General features: G+C 44.3%; 1 non-coding gene across 1 annotated transcript; it reads right to left on the reverse strand.

Moving 5' to 3' along the window:
* Positions 1–14,319: 14,319 nt before the first annotated feature.
* Positions 14,320–14,392, reverse strand: Trnav-cac (transfer RNA valine (anticodon CAC)). The gene has a single exon. It is a non-coding gene; the product is annotated as a tRNA-Val (tRNA).
* Positions 14,393–16,491: the final 2,099 nt, after the last annotated feature.

A 16,491-nucleotide genomic window follows, 5' to 3' on the forward strand; every position in this document is an offset into this window, starting at 1 on the left:
GAACAATTTAGCTGAAGCAGATACAAGTGAAAGGATGTTCTACTAAAGCAAGCGCATGAAAGGATCCCTGATGAAGAAATCTTCACTAATGACACACATGTACTGGTTTGCCTTACATTACATATTTGAATTCCTTTTTTAATTGGGACTCCATAGAGAGAAACGCATCCAAAAAAAAAAACAAAAACAAAAACAAAAAACCAAAAAAAACAAAAAAACAAACTTCTGGTGATGTGCTGTGGCTTCTTGTCACTTCTGCAGACTTGGGCTGATTGGCAGAGTGATATCAGCTGAGACAGACTCACATGAAGTATTACTAAGTCAGACTCGAGTGCCAAGGCAAGATACATGGTGAGGCAAGATCTGTGGAGGACATGTGACAGTTGGAGGGATATAAAAGGACTGGAGGGACAGTGGAGGAGGCTGAGCTTGGCTTGCTGGTACAGCTACCTGTGCAAGGCTTGTTGACCTTGCATCTTCTCTGATCTTTGTTTCACTGAGAGAGGCACAGCTGAGAACTTTCCCAGAGTTCTCGTTGGCCTTGATCTCTCCTGTTGACTTGTGCTGAGCGTGAGGCCTGGCTGTTTCTGCTAGGTCGTGCCAGTGCTGCAGATCTATGCTTGCTATCCTGACTCTACTGAACTGGACGGCTGGTGTATCCATGAAGTATTTGTGAATGCTGCTGACCTGTGAACTGAACTGTGGATTTCCAGACAGATGGGAATTGCTCCAAAGAACCATTTCTAAGCAGGTCCACTTCCCCAGGATCATTTTCCCCCCCACTATCTCTGGTGGGTGATGGGCTAAAAAGGAGGTTAAAGTGTTTAAGAACCAGGATTAAAAATAAAATAGGGTTTGAAAAAAATTCAAGTTACAATGGGACTCAACAAAACCCAGATACTCCCACCTATTTATATGGTAATTTATCCCCTAAGAAGTGGCAAAGCTGATATTTACCTTCCTAGTGTTACTAGGGAAAGGGAGGAAGGCCCTCAGTGGCCAGGTGGTGGTGGCGCACGCCTTTAATCCCAGCACTTGGGAGGCAGAGGCAGGTGGATTTCTGAGTTCAAGGCCAGCCTGGTCTACAGAGTGAGTTCCAGGACAGCCAGGGCTACACAGAGAAACCCTGTCTCGAAAAGACAAAAAAAAAAAAAAGGCCCTCAGTGGTCCTAAGGATGCACTAGTGTTACTAGGGAAAGGGAGGAAGGCCCTCAGTGGTCCTAAGGATGCGCTATACAGGCTGACTGTAAGATGCCTCTACTGCTTTCATCGTTGGGCCACAGTTTACAGAAGAAATGAGATAAGTTAGATATCACATGCACTGTGCCAATGTTCAGAGGTGGATACGAACAAAAGTTTATTGATTCCAGATGGGGCACCAGCGACAGACAACAGTATGGTTCTACCAACGTCCAAGTTAGCAAACCAAAGAGTTTACTGGGCTCCCTTACAAAATGGTGTTGTGGTAGGTGATTGATCTGCTCTAATCTCCCCAGAGGCCTCAGGGCAAGTTCCTTGTTACTGGCTCCAATGCTCTGGATTCCTGAATGAAAGACACATCTACACAGCCTTATATTTAAATGGCCTTAAACAGTTCAATGGCTGAGCCACTCTCAAACTTCCATGTTGCTAATGCCTCCCCTTCAATTCTCCTGAGTTATTACTTACTAAAATCTATATTCTGTCTTTGTTGCCCTAGACCCAGTTGGGGGCCCCCTGGGGCCATTCTTTCCTGGCTCTTATATGCTGGCTGCCTCTCTGACTTCTCAGGCTTGGTTTTTCTCCTTTTTGTTCCCTCGCTTCCCTTGCCTGCAAGTCGTAAAGTTCCACCTCTTGTCTCCCTACCCAACCATTAGCCGCTGGCAACTTTATTTACTAATCGAAGCCAACTGGGGTCAGGGACCCTCAGTGTCTTACATGTGGGATTCTTGTGCAATTTTGGGAACCCAATTAACATAATACAAGCTTTAATCCAAATCCACAATAAATGGAGATGAAACGTTACATCACTAGAACGTGGGTATCCCCCAAACAGCGTCATCACCACAAAGCCCATCATCACATCATGGATGGTGACCTCATGGAGGCTGCATCGTGGAGTCCCCCTTTCAGTTAACCTCCCGCCTTTAAGTACTCCAGCATTTCCCAGTAGCACTTGCAGCTGAAGAGGGCAGGAGAGAATAATGGCTGGACTCCCAGGTGAGTGACCCTCCCCTCTCTTCTACTGGGAAGTGTTGTGAGTCCATTGCCATTCCCGTAGACACAGCTACCTCTGTATTCTTCTGCTCAATTAATAGCCCAGGTTTCCTGGAAAAGTAGTCTACTCTAAGAGTGTGATAGAGTAACTGGTTATTTTATGCTCAGAGGAGTAAAAAATGTCACACCACAACACTCCCCCACCCCAGGCTCCTTTCCACCTTCTTTCCCCTTCCTTACAATGTTCTCTGAGACTAGGGTGTGGTGATATAGCCATGATTTTTTTGGTAAGCATTGGGCATCCCTGCCACCTTAACCGTCACTGGTTTGAATAAGTTTAATCAGTTAGGAGTCTCTGAATCAGCACCCACCATTCACTGCAGGAAGTTCTCCTACAAACAAGGCAGATAGCTATGGCTCTGTGGGCACACTTGCTAGATTTCTGAGAGAGCATTAAGAGACCAGAGTCTGACCCTCAACAGATAGGACTGTGTTGATTAGTGCATACAGTGAGGGACAGCCTCTCTCCCAAAGGAAATTGTAGAGTCAAGGGGGAAAAGCTGGATGCTGCGACCCTCCATAGGGCAGAGTGAGGGGCCTGGGAATGGGGAGACTGTTACAGCCAGAAGGGGCCTGTGTGCAGGTGTCCATCTATTCTTTCCTTCCTGAAACTGTTTGCCCAAGGTGAGACAAACTACCTTGGAAGACAGGCTGACTCTACAGACATTCCTTTCTGTGCTGACTAAGAATTGGTAAGCAAGGTCATCTGTAATCTCACAGCAATTCTATGTTTTGTTTCTGGTTTTGTTTTTAGTTTTTCAAGACAGGGTTTCTCTGTGCAACCTTGGCTGTCCTGGAACTCACTCTGTAGATGAGGCTGGCCTCAGACTCAGAGATCTGCCTGCCTCTGCCTCCCAAGAGCTGCGATCAGAGGCATGCACCACCTGACTAGGAATCCTGTTTTACCACAGAGGCACTCGATCAATAATCATAAATATTTGGAAGGAATTTGAAAAGCAAATCATATCTATTCAATAAAGACAATTGCGGTTGCTTCCTCATGGGGCTTATGACTTTTCAGGGACAGGATTCTATCCTGGTTTATACATGAATTCCCTACCTTAAACCTAATCAGAAAGTTGCTGGTTGCACACAAAACAGCCCATGCCACTATTGCACTGGTTGGTACATATTTTCTGCCATTTTGGTAGCAATGGCTCACAGGGTCCATTAGAGTGGAACTGTTGGCAATTACTTTCCTCCTGCAGTTTACACAGTGACTGCCAATGAGTAAAGAAGGGGCTTCTGATACCTCCATGTCCGGAAATTAATGTGTGTGATATCTGCAACAGTAGGGTCTTCCCATCTAGTTATGGCAAGCAACCTACAGTGGCTGTTATGATTTTGGCTTCACTAGCCAAAAAGTTATGAGAAGATAGCCCACTCCCAGCATGGGGATCTTCATTAACCAAATTATGGCTTTGGAGGGTGCCTTTTCCTTTTCTCATGGAGTACTTCCTTTTGAACTGTAACCTCAGTCTTTATTGTTCTTCAGATGCTTTGCTACATCTGCAAGACATTCAGAGGTTAGCATTAAAATACCATGTAATGAAACCTTTTTTGGAGTGTACACAGGATCTCCGAAAGCCTTGAATCAGCTACTACAAGCTAACATCAGCTGACCTGGGGCAGCATCAGCTGAGGAGACACTAAAGGAGGAAAAAAAAAAAACATTAACAAGGGCCAGTAGAAAAATGAAGAGATTCCATTGCCATATCAACCATTTCCTCAAGAGAACTATGTTGAAGACAGCGGTACATATTTTGGAGGCATTATTTTATCTAGTTTTATATAATTTATATTCAAGTTCCATGATTTTTCCTGATTTCTTATCCTGGGACACTGCCGTGGGGCTATAATATGTCTTCCCACCCACAATGAGCTCAGTGAAGCCAACTCAAGCCATCTGCCTGGCCCAGGGCCAAGGGAGAGGGAAACCACTCCCTGCTTTGCCCAGTGCTCACAGTGGCTCCCTAGAGACCAAGTCAGGACAGGTACTGAGGCTGCAGGTGCTGACACTGCTTTTCCTTCAGCTATGCCTGGTTGCTGAGTCCTGACCTAAAGTAACAGTTTCTATTCCCAGGATACTTTGTAAAGTAACTATTTTTATTGTTTTGTGCACTGAGGTGAGGAGATTCAGGACTGCATGGCTGTATGAGGTCAGAAGAGAGCACTGGATCCTCTGGGACTGGACTTACAGGTAGTTGTGAGCTGCCCTGTAGATTATGAGAATCTAACCCAGGTCCTTTGGAAGAGCAACCAGTGCTTTTAACCACTGAGCCACCTCTCCAGCTTTCCAGGAGTGAAAGGTGCATAGCTTCACTGTGAGTAAGCTCTTTGGACGAGCTTACTCTAACAACTGTGCTTCCAGCTTTAAAGTCTTCCGGAAGCTCACTAGCATAGGGCTTGACTTTCTGTTAATTTTCCTGGTAAAAACTCTAGCTCAATGTAAATTTTATGACATTCACTTTTGAATGACCCAGACAGATCCCTTTTCTCTGTTTTGCCCTTCTCTCCTCCAGATTGTTTTATTGTTTTATAGACTTGATTTGCATATTGACCTAAGTCACTCAGATCCTTCAGAGCCTCTTTTGTCATCATGTCCACCAAGAAGCTCACCAAAGCCAACGCCAGTTTCAAGGTCAGGGGCCCTAACAGCTTTGCTTCTGGAGAACACTGTCTATCTGGCTTAGTGAACTGGGCATCAAAGACAGCCTGTCTCATACTGTGGTGGTTTGAATAAGAATGGCCCCCATAGACTCACAGATTTGAATGCCTGGTTATTAGAGGCTGATGCTACCTGAGAAAGATTAGGAGTTGTGGCTTTGTTGAAGTATGTTTGGCCTTATTGGAGAAAATGTGTCACTCAGAGTGGGCTTTGGGAGTTCAAATGCTCAAGCAAAGTCTAGTGTCTCTCTCTCTTCCTGCAGCCTGCCTTTCTGGATGCAGCTCTCAGCTACCTCTCCAGAACTATGTCTGCCTGCACACTGCTATGCTTTCCTGCCATGATAATGGACTAAACCTCTGAACTGTAAGCCAGCCCCAATGAAATGTTTTCCTTAATAAGAGTTACAGTGGTCGCAGCATCTCTCCACAGCAAGAGAGTATTAATTAAGGCATACACCTGATCTCTTTTAGTAATGTCTATCCCTCTTCGAATGTCTTCCAGCCCCTGATATTTATGAAGATCTCAGCAGCTGGTAATCAAATGCCTCTAAAGATGCAGCAATCCATTAGAGATTGACTTCTCTCACAGTGACTCACAACCTTTGTCTCAATGAAGTCGTCATTCAAATTACTCATCCACAGCATGTAGACGGATTCCTTCTGCCCCATGACCTACAGCCTTACAAGCCAGACCACGAGAGGCCTTTCCATTTCTTCCTTAAAAGTCCTTTCCAACTCAAGCAGTTCAAAGACAGAATGTCCCCAGACTATCATGGTTTCCTGAACTGGAACACTGTTAAAGTCTCCATGTGCTCGCCAAATCAGATTTCTCATCTTCCATGACAAAGGTCAGGCCTGCAAGGTATCTTCTATCATTTCATCCTCATTTTCTCTCTCCTCACTCTCTGACTCTTTTCATAGGTTCGAAGTGCTTGGATCCCAGAAGAGGCTCTTTACCACAGATCTAAGTTGTATTCATGCTCCATTCCCTTCTAGCCAGAAGAAGCGGCAAACCAGGACCTCCATCTCATTCTTTTTTATGCAGTTTTTATGCCAATTCAGAGTCTAATGCAAAGGGCGCCGCCCACATGTCTCTTTTCTGTTGTAATTATTCCCTTATATAAGCAAGTCTTTGCTAAGCAGCCATCTTGGCCACAGTTGCATGTCTTATACACAACAGTGGTCATGAAGTCTCATATGCGCAACTGTCAGGGACTTCAATGCGTGCTCTAGTCTTCCAACTGTTTTCAAGGTGTCTTAGGGTTTTAATGCTGGGAAGAGACACCATGACCATGACAACTCTTATAAAGGAAAACATTTAATTGGGCCTGGCTTACAGTTCAGAGGTTTAGTCCATCATTACCATGGTGGGAAGCATGAGAGCCTGCAGGCAGACTCGGTGCTGGAGAAGCTGAGAGTTCCACATCTTGATCCACAGGCAGCAGCAGGAGACTGGCTCAACACTGGGTACAGCTTAAACATATGTATGAGACCTCAAAGCTTGTCGCCATAGTGACACACTTCCTCTGACAAGGCCTCACCTACTTCAACAAGGCCACATCTCCTAATAGTGACACTCCATGAGGGCCAAGCATTCAAATGCAGGAGTCTATGCGGTTCATACCTATTCAAACCACCATATAAGGTGTCCCTATGCTGTGACATGGGTAGGGATGGCCATGACAGGAATGTCCCTATAGATCATCTACCCTCAGATGGTTCAGCCTGTTACATGTCTTGAAAGCCAAAGCAAAGACTACACAATCACTCCACTCAAACTCGTGTTCTGTTCTGTGGTGTCCCATGACCATAGACCAGTTTGATGTATCAACTATTCTTGACAAGAAGAGAACAAATGTCCGTTGAAGTAAGGCTTAAACCAAAGCGAGAGATACTATGCCTAAGAATTCTGGTTTAGGTGTGCTCCTCTCTTACTTACTCTTCCATTTCTATGAAGAGACACTATGACCTAGGTAACTTATAAGAGAAGCTATTTGATGTGGGGCTTGCTTACAGGTTCCGAAGGTCAGTCCAAGGTCAGTGTGGTGGGAAGCATGGCAGCAGGCAAGCAGGCAAGCAGGCAAGCATGCAAGCAGGCGTGGTGCTGGAGCAGTAGCTGAGCGCTTACATCCTGATCCTCAGTCAGGAGAAAGGGAGGAAGAGAGAAAGGGAGAGAGAGAAAGAGAGAGAGAGAGAAAGAGAGAGAGAGAGAGAGAGAGAGAGAGAGAGAGAATGAATGAATATGGGCTTTGTTTTTTTGTTTTTTTTTTTTTTTAATAGAGTCTCTTTACACAGCCCTGGCTGTCCTGGAACTTACTATGCAGAGCAGGCTGGCCTCACACTCACAGAGATCCACCTGCCTCTGCTTCCTGAGTGTTGGAGTAAAGACATACACCATCATGACTAGCTGTCATATGTTGCGGTAATAATTTTAAAATGGCAGCTCTCAATCTTGCTTGTTTTTAATCAGCCGCCATGTTCCCAACTAGCCTAGGCCCGTGGCCAGGAGCCGGCAGGCATGCCGCCTATGCTCAGCTTGGGAAGTTTGCTCAGGTGGCCAGAGACACTGGCCCTGTCACTCACGAGACACCAGCGTGGGAGATGGCTCTGTCAATCTTCCATGCTGTCTCCGAGAGCTGGGCATTGCCCAGACCATCCCACCATCCATGCAGGCCCAGTAGGAAAATGAGACTCTAATGCTTAAACATTAATTAAAGGCTTTATATGTTTGGTAATGTTCAATAACAAGATGCCCACACAATTAGAGGTGTAACCTAATACCCAACCTAGATATATCAACTACCTTTGACTGCTAGAGACACATGCACATCCGCTTCCATGTTCCCTCCACCCCCCAGGGACATACCTCCTTCAACAAGGCCATACCTTTTTATCCTCTAACAACTGGGAACTCATATATATGTGTATACATACATACATGCATACATACATGCATACATGCATACATACATGCATACATACATACATACATACATACACAGGAGCCTATGGGAGCCATTCTCATCCAAACCACCACGGCTCCTCCTCCAGCATTGCCAACGCTCCAGTCTCTTCAAGGTTAGCTTGTCTTGTAGAGTTTTCTGAAAACTTGCAAATCTTTCTCCAAATCACAAGTTTCTCCTCTGGCTGCTCCCAGGGTGTGCTGGTTTTGAACATGCTTGGTCCATGGGAAGTGGCACTATTAGGAGGTGTGGCCTTGTTGGAATAGCAAGTGTGTCACTGTGTAGGTGGGCTTTAAGGTCTCCGAGTCCTCAAGCTCCATCCAGTCTGGAAGAGACCCTCCTCCTGGCTACCTTCAAATCAAGATGTAGAACTCTCCTTCTAGTACCATGTCTGCCTGGACACTGCCACACTATGATAATGGACTGAACCTCTGAACCTGTAAGCCAGCCTCAATTAAATGTTGTCCTTTATAAGAGTTGCCTTGTTCAAGGTATCTCTTCACAGCAATGGAAACCCTAACTTAAGACACAGGGCTTCCCCAGCACTTGGGAGGCAGAGGCAGGTGGATTTCTGAGTTTGAGACCAGCCTGGTCTACAGAGTGAGTTCCAGGACAGCCGGGACTACACAGAGAAACCCTGTCTCAAAAAAACAAAACAAAACAAAACAAAAACAAACAAACAAATAAAAAAAGACACAGAGCTTCAGTCTTTTCTCCTCCTGGGTCATTCCTGGGGGAAAGTCTAATCTCTCTCTCTCTCTCTTTCTCTCTCTCTCTCTCTCTCTCTTTCTCTCTCTCTCTCCTCATGGTTTTTAATTTAAGAGTGTCTGTCTGCCTGAGTGAGCCTATGTACACCATGTGTGCAGGTGCCTGTGGAGGCTAAAGTGCATCAGATCCCTTAGAACTGGAGTTGTGAGCCGCCTGATGTGGTGCTGGGAACCAAACCCAAGTCCCCTGCATAACAGTAAATATTCTTCACCACTGAGCCATCTCTCCTGCCCAGAATTTCTGATTTCTTGTGGTTCATTGTTTCAGTGGTTTGATAGATGAAGGGAGGGACATGGATGTCTCTTTAGGGTAACCGAGTGTCTTCCAGTCATTCTAGAATTTCCCAAAATCACTTGCAGCTGGCGAGGGCAGAAGAGAATCATGGCTGGATTCCTGGGTAGGGTTTCATGATTCATTCCTTCTTCTACAGAGCATCCATAGCTCCACTTACCATCACCATAGACCTATCAACCTCTGTACTGTTCTACTTAGCAAGCTGGCATGGCCAAGTAGTCTCTACTCCTGGGTCTTAATAGGGTGAACATTTTATACCTGCTGAATGGGGAGATTCCATATTACAACACCTCTGTGTGCAGAGTTAAGCAGGTGACTGGTCCAAAACGAAGGAGGTGGTTACAGAGTGATGGCACAGACGCTAGGCTCTTATGTGCTTTTAGTTACCTTGTGGGCTCAAGTGTTAGAACAAAATGTAGATTACAAAGGCTGATGAGAGGGGGGAGCTGACATCAGATCACTCTTCAAACGAGCTTTCTTAGGAAAGAGGCTGTGACCTTGGATGGGGGGTGTGGTATGGCCTTGAAATGGGATAACATTCAGAGCAGTGGGTCTCAGCCTTCCTAATGCTGCAACTCCTTAATAGAGTTCATGTTGTAGTGACCCCCCCCACCATAAAATTATTTCCATTGCTGCTTCATAATTGTAATTTTGCTACTGTTATGAATCATAATGTAAATATCTGATATGCAGAGGGTCATAGGTGAGTCTTGAGATGGGGTCAAAATGGGCCCCAGGTTGAGAACCACTGACTTGGAGAGCTCTAGAAACATACTAGAACAGCATAATAGGGCCCTGAGGGGAGGGAGAGCATTCCCTTCAAAATCTGAGGTGAACCACCCTAGGAGAGATGACTCCTGTGGACCACATAACAGGGGCCTGAAGGAACACTTTCAAGATTTCCTCTGGAGCCCTAAGAGCATAGGGGATTTCTGGCATTTATAGCTGTCCAGGGTGGAGGCTGGCAGTACCACACCACGTGACACAGTCTGGCCTGGTTTATGGGATAAGGAAAGGAGCAGAGAACATAGATTTTGTGGTTGCAAGGGGTTGGGGTGATGGAACCTGCTTTCTGTTCCCTATTGAAGCCTGTGTGCTCTGTAAGGCTTATGGGTCTTTGTCTTAGGGAGGAACTGGATGGTATATCCTGAGTTCTAGGAGAGAAAAGGCCAGCGGGTTTTGAGGAGTCACTGCTTGTGCAAACACAGTCTCTAAGGACCGCTTTAAATTGTCTTAAACATGTTAGGGAGTGTGGGGGATTGGGGAGACGGCCCAGCAGGTAAGAACACTTGTTGCTCTAACAGAGAGCCTGGGAGTGAGTTCCAGCACCCACAGGGTGATTCACGACTGTTTATAACTCCAATTCCAGGGGCACTCGCATATATACATAAAATTAAGTAAATAAATAAGTCTCACAAAGGAACAAGTTAGAGAATTGTTGAGATCACTGTCCTGCTCTACATTACACCAGATTGTTTAAACAGTGGTGTCCTAGTTCTCTTTTGGAAACTCCATGAACAAACCTGTCATGGTGGCACACGCCTTTAACTCCAGCTCAAAGGAGGCAGAGGAAGGTGGATCTCTATATGAGGCCGGCCTGGTCTACATAATGTTAGAGTGACTCAGTGGTAAGACAGGATTCCTATGAAATTACAGATGGCCTTGCTCTGATTCAACTGAAAGGAATGTCTGTAGAGACAGTCTGTGTCCCAAGGAAGTCTGTCCCACCTTGGGCAATATCAGGAAGTAGAGACTTCAGGGGAGAAGCATGAGCTATGGCTGCCATGATATCCTCATTCTCAGGATCCTCACTCTGCCCTAGAGAGGGTCATATCAATCAATCAAAAAAAGGCTGCACACTCTTGCCTCCAGGCCAATCTGATGGAAGTATTTTCTCAGCTGAGGCTTCCTCTTCCCAGATGACTTGAGCTTGGGCTGAGTTGACAAATACTAGCCAGCAAAGATGGTTTTCCAGACTACCCTGAGTTTATAAGGACTTTTTCAGTCTAGTTTAAGAATGGAAAAAGACTACACTTTGGTGGGTGTGTGAACGGTACCATCTGTCCGGTAACAGCCACATGACACAGACTGATAAATGACTTATTCCTAGGAGTAGAAAGGGTGTCGCCTACAAACCTATTGTGGTATGAAGTCAAAATTTCTGGTTTCTTTGGAGACTCAGTTGTGTCGTATGATGCTTTTCCGGAAACTGTCTTATGAGAGGATGTTTTTGCTGAAGCAGACATGTGGAAGGATGTTTTGCTAAGAACAGAGACATGATGTTTTTCTGGAAGCAGCATGGAAAAGGGGCATGTGGTGTTTTGCTAGACTGGATGCTTGAGAGAACACATGATATTTGGAAAGGATATTAATATAACCCAACAGATGGTGGATGAGGCTGGATGGTATTGGTTCGCCTTACCATTCTTTGCTGGGCATCCTCTGTGGTGACTTCATAGACAGAAATGCACCAAACAACTTCTGGTGGTGTTCTGGCGGCTTCTTGCTGCTTTCTCCCCTCAGACTCAGGCCGATTGGCAGAGCCTCTATGTTTCTTATGGATCAAACTGCTGATTTGTAAATGGTGTTTGCAAGTGGGTCCAGCTCCCACTGCTGATTCGTGTGAACTGAACTTCTGATCCGGACCCTGTAGACTGGATTGGCTCCAAAGAACTGTTTCTAGACAGGTCCACATCCTCCTTTGCTCTCTTCCCCTTCCCTTTCCACTACCTCTGGTGGGGGGTGGGCCAAAGGGAGGTAAAGCATTTAAGAACCCTTATTAAAAGTAGATTTTGAACAATCTAAGCCTACAGTGCTAAGTCAGGAGTGTGGGATCACATGGGCCTACTAAAATCACATCAGGAAAACATAGGCCCAGGAACTTATCAGACACACCAAGCCCATAAAGAGGTCTTTGCACTTAACACTACATAGAAAATAGCCCCACTAAGCATCTGTCCTCTGACCGTCCAGTGTGTGCCTGACAAGGAACTCATAGACAAAGAGCTCCTACCTACTTGGGGCCTAGCTCAGCTCAGTGTCTGCTGAGCTGGCTTACTTAAAATGCCTTTTGCCCACTTCCCTGTTTTTACTTCCTAACCTGCCCCAGTTCATCCATTTGCTCAGGCCTGGTTATGCTCTTTGTCTAAAGCCTCCAAGGTACCTCCCTCCAGCAGCTTGACTCTGACTGTGCAGTTTAACTCTATAATGAGGGCAGCACCCGCAGCCGCAGCCTCGAGCTGACCTATCTTATCTCTAGAAACTTGCTATCTGAACCTCTATCAGCTTCCCTGACTTAAAAACCTCCTGAACTTCACTAGGGTGTCTCAACTTTTTACAGCCTCTCTCTCTCTCTCTCTCTCTCTCTCTCTCTCTCTCTCTCTCTCTCTCTCTCTCTTTTTCTCTCTCTCTCTCTCTCTCTCACACACACACACATATTCTCACAAGCACACAGGCACACATTTAATATTCGATCTAAGAATTAATGTTAGTAATTAAGATGGAGATAAAAGAACTTGTGTTTTCCTTGGCAAAGGGTCCCCAAGAAAAGCAAGACCACTTGGCAAATGGCTGTGAGATGAAACCACAGCACCTTGTGAATTTATTATCATTTAATATGCTGACATTGTGGGAAGATACAGGTGTGTTTCCTTATGATTCTGACAACACACTCTTGCAGTCTTGAAGCCAGAGAAAGCCCTGGAAAGGCATCAAACCAAGGCCAGTCTCCTTTGCTTTCACAAAAAAGAGGTCCCTGGGGGGTGGGGGGGAGCTGGGGACTTGGCACAGCACTTACACTTTGGCAAACAAATGACAGGGACCACAGCACAGTGGATAAAATCCAGCATGCAGGCTCCCTGAGGAGCACGGAGCTGCCTGGGAGCCTCAGGGATCAATTTCCTCCATGTCGCTCTAATTTTCCCATGCTTTTCACAACAAGAAGTAAACCCAAGTCGATCAGGATCTATTTCCACTTAACCCAACCCAAAGAAAATGTTGACAAACAAGATATATTCAGCAATGATTGGGAGATAAGCCTTTCTAACCATTTCAAAACAAACCCCATGTAGTGTTTTGGGTTTTCTTTGCTCATTTAGAAATATTTGAAAAGGAGAATAGTCAATATTTGCAAATTCTCTTTAATTTGTTAGGTTTCTATTCGTTGGAGATTTCTGGAAGTCAGGCCTTGGGTGTCTTCCAATCTCTCATTCTTCAAAGTATAAGCAGGAAAAATGAGGACATGGTGTGGACAAGGGAAGAGAAATTACTAACAACCACACATTCCAGCAGAGTTAGCACTTGCTGTGAGGGAGGCTGATAGAGTAACAACATTTTTTTAATGTAAAGACACATTAAAAAACAAATGTTAAACTATCAATAACTCCTGTTTAAGGCCTAAATGTGTATGGCTTTTCTTCTTTCCCTATTGTAAATCTACAATTTTCTAGGAATCTTACCAGAAACCACATTTACAGTAGTGGTATGCAAGTGTGTATGTGTGTGTGTCTGGGTGTGTGTGAGTGACTGTGTATGAGTATATGTGTGAGTGTGTACGAATGTGTATGAGTGAGTGTGAGTGTATGTTTGTGTGTGTATATGTCAGTGTGTGTGTGTGTGTACATGCATGGGTGGGCACACATAGAGAGGTCACAGGACAACTTTAGGTGTCAGTCCCCACCCTCCATCTTATTTGAAGCAGGATCTCTTGACGTTCACACTGTATCTGAATGGCTAGTTGACCATACACCTCTGAGGACTCCTCTGTTTCCCATTGTGTGGTAGGGTATGTGCTGCTGACCTTACCTGTGTGCTGGGGATCTGAACACTTTATCCACTGAGGGATATCCATCCCTCCAGGCCCCTGAAAGGCATGTCTTAACCCCACCCTGTGCCACCCTCATGACTCAAGGGGATACATCCATATACACATATACTATATATATCATAGCATTTATTCTCACCTGATCATAACATAAGGGTCATCAAAAGAATATGAAAAAAATGTTTCAGAATGATGCTTCCAGAAGACGCCCTTTAAAAGCACAAACTACACTGCCTTTTCAACTTTTCTCTTCCTTGACCATTTCTAGTTGGAAACATTTTGTAACAGAGCAATATTACCTGCTTTGTAGTATGAACTAACCCAGTTTTTTCTTTTTTCTTTTTTTTTTTTTTTTGTTTGTTTTTTTTTTTTTTTTTTGTTTTGTTTTGTTTTTCGGAGAGACAGGGTTTCTCTGTATAGCCCTGGCTGTCCTGGAACTCACTCTGTAGACCAGGCTGGCCTCGAACTCAGAAATCCGCCTGCCTCTGTCTCCCAAGTGCTGGGATTAAAGACGTGCGCCACCACCACCCAGCAAGAAATAGGGAGTGCTGTTTCCGCCCGGTTACGAACCAGGGACCTCTCGCGTGTGAGGCGAGCGTGATAACCACTACACTACGGAAACACACACTTTAGTTAATTTTTAAGACAAGGTCTCATGTCTCACTCAGTAGCCCAGGCTGGTCTGGAACTTGGTATTATAGACTCAACAGGGAGTTGCTCCTGTCTCCTGAGGGCTGAGATTAAAGGTGTGTGCACTGCTCTTGCCCTTGACTTTGCTTTAGAACAAGCCTCTTGTGTTTCATCTAGTGAGAGGTTGAGGCGTCATCAAAGCCAACAGCACAACCCACTAGAATGTCCACTTGCTCCTAGAGCCGCATTAAATCTGAGACCCAATCTGCAGACTCTGTGGGTAAAGCTGAGACTTGACCACTGCCTCTGCACCTCCTGGCCCACACCACTATAAGCCAAGGTAAAACTCACAACTACCACCACCCAAGGTTTAATTTTATCAGGTTGCAATTCCTTCTAAGCCACCTCTAGAGCTGATGGGGAGGCAGATTCTCTTAGAAACTTGTGTGTTGAAAGCCCCCAAGCTTTGAAAATCCCTTCATTGCTTTGGCACTAAAGGGCTCTGAAGAGTGCTCCTCCTCCAAGAAGCCCACAGTCGTGCTATGAAGCTGGCTTTACTCTTTTCCCTGAGCTCCTGTCAAAGTAACCCCTGTGGGTTTTCTTGTATTTTTGTTGTTGTTTTGTTTTGGTCTGATTTTTTTGAGACAGACTTTCTCTGTGTAGCCCTGACTGTCCTGGAACTCACTCTGTAGACTTGGAGATCCGCCTGCCTCTGCCTCCTGATTGCTGAAATTAAAGGTATGTGCCCAACCGAGGTTCTCTCAGTCTACCAGGTGGGTTCCAGGGATCAAATATAGGTCATCAAAGCAAGTGCTTTGACCCACTGAACTATCTCACTGGCCCATGATAGTCATCATCTTTCTGATTCATTCAACACAGTTATCTTTACTCACACTAATTTTCCCATAAAAGACATAACTTTGTTCTCCTTTATGGCTGAAAAAGATTCTGATATATATATATATCTCATATATATATATGATATATATATATACATATGATATATATACATATATATTAACATAGCATAATATATTAATATGTAATGTAATATACTTATATATTATACATATGAGATATATATACATATATATTAACATAGCATAATATATTAATATGTAATGTAATATACTTATAATATTAATATAATGTGATATGACATAATACAGTAATATTAATATAACATGTTCTATATTATATATACCATACATTATATCTTATATCAATCTATAACAACAATATTAGCATAATATATAATATATTGAGATTATAAATATATTACAAAGTATTAATAGTTGTGTATTACATATTTATATAATATAATGCATTAATATATGTGTTATATATAATATTATATATAATATATAATAGCCTTTAGATCCCATCCTAGACCTTTAGAGTATCTTCTCCCCTGGCAGGCTAAACAGGAACATATTATCAACATATCATCTGTTGATTTCTTTCTGTCGGCCACTGCCCCTCTACAAGAGTGAAAGGCCAGGGCCTTCAGTTTTATGACATTTATTTGTTTGTTTGTTTATGTGTATGTGAGTACATGGCACAGTGATTATGTGGAGGTCAGGGGACAACTTGCAGGGGTTGGTTCTCTCTTTCTGCCATATTGGTCTTGGGAATTGATCTCAGGTCATCAGGTTTGTGGCAGGAGCCTTCGTCTTCTGCTCCATCTTGCTGGCCCAGGTCTTTATTTTCTTGGCTGCAAACGCTTGAGCACCAGTGCGTAGGCATTCAGTGCATAAATACGAAGCGGGAATGAAAGGCACTCAGTGCTTATTCAGTGCGAATGTGTCCCTTTAACAGGAGGGCAGTGAGTCCAGAGAGGACACTTGTCTAAAGGAAATCATTAAAAGATCAGTAGCCCTGTTGACTCAAGTGCCAGTTGCCCCAACATCCTCCCAGCTCTAGTGACCAAGGGCCATGTTGATGAGAACATCTCACATCCAACCTTTAGCTTGTGTGCAGGTGTGTGTGATTCAACACTCTATTTTTCTGAAATATACTCTTGTGCTTATATTTGATTCTGTTGTTTTTTTTTTCAATTCTGACATTATGCTATTAAATTACTATCATGAA

This window comes from Arvicanthis niloticus, chromosome 12 (assembly GCF_011762505.2).
Source record: "Arvicanthis niloticus isolate mArvNil1 chromosome 12, mArvNil1.pat.X, whole genome shotgun sequence".
In the NCBI taxonomy this organism is placed as follows: Eukaryota; Metazoa; Chordata; class Mammalia; order Rodentia; family Muridae; genus Arvicanthis; species Arvicanthis niloticus.